At 38.1% G+C, this 5,804-nt stretch overlaps 1 pseudogene; it reads right to left on the bottom strand.

Annotated features, from left to right (window-relative positions):
• Positions 1–1,335: 1,335 nt before the first annotated feature.
• Positions 1,336–3,043, bottom strand: LOC149252685 (luminal-binding protein 5-like; annotated as a pseudogene).
• Positions 3,044–5,804: the final 2,761 nt, after the last annotated feature.

Here is a 5,804-nt window from a genome sequence, read left to right as displayed (position 1 = left end):
CACAACAATGACAGATGTAACCAACACAACAAAAAAGGTAAACCCGCCTAACTAATTATTACTTGCAATTGCCCTTGACCAAAAAGTGCAAAACATACCGATAGGTTGTTTTTTATATTGGACAAGGAACACATTTGTACATTGGTTTTGTTTTTTAAATTGGAAAAATTGTAGAAGTTTTTTAAATTGGATATGTATTTTATATTGGACAAGGAACGCATTTGTACATTGGTTTTGTTTTTTAAATTGGAAAAATTGTACAAGTTTTTAAATTGGACAAGGAACACATTTGTACATTGGTTTTGGTTTCCAAGTGTGAGAGCTGAGAGCTATGGATGTTTTTTAAATTAGAAAAATTGTAAAGGTTTTTTAAGTTGGACAAGGAATGCATTTGTACATTGGTTTCCAAATGTGAGAGCTTAATGGATATTTTGAAGCACACATCGTTCATCATATCGTTCATCATTCTTGACTGATCACCTTGAACAACATAATACCTTCCAGCAGACAACAACATAATACCTTCATTGTTGACTGATCACCTTGAACAACATAATAACTTCCAGCATAATAGTATTTCTGTGGGGAAAATTAGTCTTCAACTCTTGCTAAATGGTCTTAGAGACCTATAGAAGCCAAATGGTTTTAGAGACATACTACACTACTATGGTTTGTTCGTTGTTAATTCTCGCAATGTACTTATGATGGCCGAATAAAAATATGATATGTAAATTAGCCCATAACGAAAGCAAATATAATATGTAAATTAGCTCACACTAAACCCACTGCATTCTTTCCATAGATTCCAAAAAGTCAAAAACATAGATTGTTGCATTGAACCCACTACATTCTTTCCATAGATTCCAAAAAACTAAAAACACAGGTTGTTGCATTCTTTTGAATGGAAATTCAGAAACATAAAATTAGACAATCAAATGGCCAAAATTGCAACAACAAATTGAACAAAATATCATTATACCAAAAATGAGTATTCACATAAAGAAGAGCTCAAAATAGTTCCTTTCCAAAAAAGAGCTCAAGTGAATTCCTTTCCAACAAGTACACCACAATACCAAGTACACCACATCACCAATAGGTGTGAAATTGTTAGCATTATCTTGATGCCAAATTTCTTATCCTTTAATAGGTGATTTACTGGTCTGAATGTTCAACTATTACATTAGTCTTAACATATAAAATAAATCGATAATATTTGTTTTCTGCAGAAGCAATTTCATCCTACACTATTTGCGCTTTCCGTAGCCACAAATTTCATCCTACAATCTACAGTGTTTTATATTGCTCAAAACCAAAATCCAACAACAAAAACACCCATTTAAAGTTCGTCATTGGAATCATCATCATCAGTGTCTCCTTCAGAGGAGGATCCCCCTAATTGTTGATAAACTGTTGATAAACTTTGGTCACAAGAGGGTTGCAAACATACTCCACTTCCTTGAGCTTCTCCTCGTAATCTTCTTTCATGGCTAACTGGTTCTTGTCCAACCATTCGAAAGCCTCCTTCAATGCTGCATCTATTTTCTCCTTATCATTGGAGTCGATTTTTTCAGGAAGCTTTTCCTTGTCATTAGTTGTGTTTTTCATATTATAAACATATGTTTCCAAACCGTTACGGGCACCAATATGTTCCTTGACATTTTTGTCCTCCTCTGCGAACTCTTCGGCCTCTCTCACCATTCTTTCAATTTCCTCTTGGCGCAGTCTTCCTTTGTCATTTGTGATGGTGATTTTCTCATATTTTTCAGTGCCCTTGTCCTCTGCTTTAACATTCAAGATACCATTGGCATCCACTTCAAATGTAACTTCAATTTGAGGAACTCCCCTACCAACATATTACAGGTTTGATTCTCTGGTCCACCAGACTCGACTCACCAAAAATAGAAACATGAACAAAGGAATAGAAAAAAACCTTTGAGCCAGAGGAATTCCAGAGAGCTCAAATCTCCCAAGTTATCTACAATATTTTCTTAAACTTCGTTCACCTTCGAAGACCTGCAAAGGAAAATGACTAAGTCAATCATCCTCCATAAGCTCGTGTTATTGTAAAAATTGAAATAACCCATCAGGTAGTTTTTAGAAGAACGATAGAAAAGATTTTAGACCAACCTGAATCGACATGGTTGTCTATTGATCCTGATAGGTTGTAAACACCTGAGACTTCTTTGTAGGAATAACACTGTTCCTTGGAATTAGCTTTGTCGTCACTCCACCAACAGTCTCAATACCCAAGGTTAGAGGAGCCATATCCAGTAAAATTATTTCTGCACATAAATAAGGGCAAAAAGATTTCAAATTGCTGGATAAAAAACTAAAAATTCGTTCAGATCTAAACAGTATAAAATGCAGAAACTATGGACCTACTTTACCTTTAGTTTCTTCTCCAACTTCTCCACTAAGAATGCTACCTTGCACTACTGCACCAAATGCAACGGCCTCATCAGGGTTTACACCCTTGTTTGGCTCTTTTCCATCAAAGAAAACCTTGAGCAGTTGCTGAACTTTAAGAATATAGGTACTTCCACCAACAAAAACAATCTCATCAATCTGATGCTTCTCTAGACCGGCATCATCCATGGCCTTTTGAACATGACCCATGGTTTTTCTAAAAGGGTCATTGTTCATCTCCTCAAAGCGAGCCCTAGTAAGAGGCTCAGAAAAGTCTATGTCGTCGAAGAGAGACTCGATCTCTACTCGACCTGGTGTTGGATACTCAAGGCTCTTTTAGCACACTCAGCTTCCCTTCTTAGTTTTCCCAACGCTCTGTTATCCTTACTAATATCCTTTTCGTGCTTTTTCTTGATCAATTTGATGAAATATTCCATTATCCTTTGGTCAAAGTCCTCACCTTGCATATTAGTGTACATCCCAGTAAGTTCAAAGCTCAAAATACAACCAAAAATGTCAATGATAACCACCGTCGTAATGTACAACTGTCAGATAGATTACCTCCAAGATGGGTATCACCATTTGTAGCCAAAACCTCAAAAACTCCATTGTCAATAGTCAGAATGCTACCTTCAAATTATATTTCAATGGGTGATTAAAAACCCATAAAACTTAAAACAGAGGATTTCATCACCACAATAGCACCCTTCAGCATAAAACATCATCCCATGTGGGTGAGTGAAAACCCATAAAACTTAAAACAGAGGATTTCATCACCATAAGTAAGGTCCATGCACACCATAGCCTTTATGGCAATAGACTACTAAAAGTCCAAAAGGGTTTTGTATTAAGGCCGCTACTATGAACCAATATAGGGAGAATACATCCATATTCGTTGAGAAGCAAAGCATCCATTGAAAAGCCCCGAGTCAAATTATTCATATCATATTCCTGCACTGTATCATCGATGACAACACAATATGCTCAAGAACAAAGCACCCTTGAATATAGATTTACATATATACGCATTGTAGTTGATATGGCCACCAAGGATTCTCCCTACAATAATAGTAAAACAAGAAAGAAAGCAATGGATTTAAGAACGTATCAAATCTTATCGATTTAAGGGGCTTTCACGACAGGATTGGCCTTGAGAATGGCGAGGCGGATGGTGGTCTTGTAGTAAAAAGAGCAGTCATGCATATCAAAGTACCTGTGCCGAGCGCAAAAAAGGTCACCACAGCAACACTTAAAGCCTGTCAGACGGTGCCTGCCTTTTGCACTCAAAACACCTTTTCTTGCTCTTCCTCGGCTGCTCCTTGTCCTGTTTATGTTTCTCCACCTATTGTTCTGCCAAGCTAGATGGGGCGGTGCCAATGGTCGTCTCCACTGCTGCTACTGCTTCCACCATCCGGGCATCACTACTTGAGGGCACCAACGCCGCAGGAAGCAGAATCTATGGGTATTTCGCCACATTGCTTAGCTCTTACATTTGAGTCCCTCGAGATCTTCTTCCCCAGGTGACTGTAAAATTCCTCCATGAGGGCTGCTTCAAGATCTTCGTCACTCACATCCAAAATGTAGAAACTTCGAGCCCCAATCTCATCAAACGCTGGCCACAAATTTACTCATTATCTCCAGAAAAACCCAATTCAATTGGCCACAAATTTCCTTGTTATCTCCAGAAAAACCCAATTCAATTTGCTCATTATCAATGTGTATAGGAGTAGGAGGACGACCAATACAGAGGCCGTGTAATAGGAAAAGTCCATTATGAAAAACTAGAGGAAAGTTACCATGAGAGTTACCATGAGGCACTTCCAAAGCCTCATACCTTAGAATGATTCTCATAACTCGCGCGTAGGAAATTTCCTTTCCCGTGTAGATCGAATCCATAGTATACACCATGGCCGTCGTGGACAGCAATGAGAAGGGAAAAATGAAAACTATGTAGGCCTCTAGAATTACAAACAAATATGTCCCTAACAATGCCAATTCACTCATAATCGTCCCTAGCGACAAAAGTTGCAAGAGAATCTTTCCTTTGGGTATCTCGTTTTGCAAAGACGGCCCTGAACCCAGAAGCCAGTGTAAGCCTCTAGAATTACAAACAGATGCGTCCCTGCCAATGCCAATTCACGGCGATAGAAATTCCAAGCGAATCTTTCCTTTGGGTATCTCGTTTTGCAAAGACGGCCCTGAACCTAGAAGCCAGCACACAGAGAATTTTTCCCATTAAAACCAACGAGAAAAAATTAGTTACAGCTCCTTACTTTCATTATTATTGTAACTAATTCATTGTTATTGCAGTTGGTGACTAGAAAAACTCGGGCAGTGCGTGGATACGTGTAGCAAAAAAAAATGACGTGTCTAAAGTTTAACCATACAAGTGTTTTACAAAGTGTGTGCCAGGTGTTAAAAGGAAAACAAAAGTGTAGATGATTGAACTAATTCAAAGAAAGGCCTATCGGCCTAATTATTTTCGAATGTTGCACAGGTACCGCTCCCGGTCGTCGGAGAGCAAGTACCCCAACCTTCGGAGCTCCTGGGAGCTTAGGAGCTGGTACGAAATGTTTCAAAAAAAGCAGAAACTTCTGTTGGAGCTTTGGAGCTTTATGGGAGATTTTATCAGTAAATTGAGCAGTTTCTGGAGTTGGTTTCAGGTAGGAGCTTATATCGGGAGCTTGTGGGAGCTTATATCGGGAGTTTTAGGTCAATAGACGCTCCTCGATGGATCAAAGGTCCTACAGGTTCCCGATCCATGCGTACCCGAAAAATCCCGGGAGAAATAGGCATAGTTTTCAGGGGCAAACGTATTTCCGATTGGTGGCAAAAATGGAATTGGCGGCAAAACTGACGGGTTTTTCTATATAATTTTCCATCACTATCTCTCAATTCATCAGTGATGGCCTATTAGTCTATTCAACTTTGTTTGCAGGTTGTTGTATTCACTGGTTAGGAGTTCTGAGTAAGCCATTCAAAACTTTGTTGGCCTGCCTATTTGCTCACTGCTTTCCACCTGCATGTAAGTGTTCTTGAGTCTTTACATTTTGATGTGCATGGAATATTATTATATTAGTTGCTGACATATATCATATTATTATATTCCATAACTGATTAAAACTATATTATTGTTTCTCAATTAAAAATTGATTATTCATTTTCGATAGTAGAGGGACACCCAATATATATATTTCTATATTTCATGAATATTCTGCTAATACTAACACCGTGAAGTTTACGTGAAGATATTCTTAACACTTGAATACAGGTTCTCCGGTATGTTTCCACATATTTCTTTATTTCATGAATATTATATTAATACTAACACCGTGAAGTTCAAGTGAAGAAATTATTAACACTTGATCATGAATATTCCGCTGATACTAACACTGTGA

Source organism: Pinus tabuliformis, chromosome 7 (assembly GCF_031772625.1).
Source record: "Pinus tabuliformis cultivar Carrire ecotype Pingquan chromosome 7, CPIR1, whole genome shotgun sequence".
Lineage (NCBI taxonomy): Eukaryota > Viridiplantae > Streptophyta > Pinopsida > Pinales > Pinaceae > Pinus > Pinus tabuliformis.
Note: the sequence above shows the minus strand (reverse complement) of the source record. Positions and strands in the feature narration are given on the sequence as shown.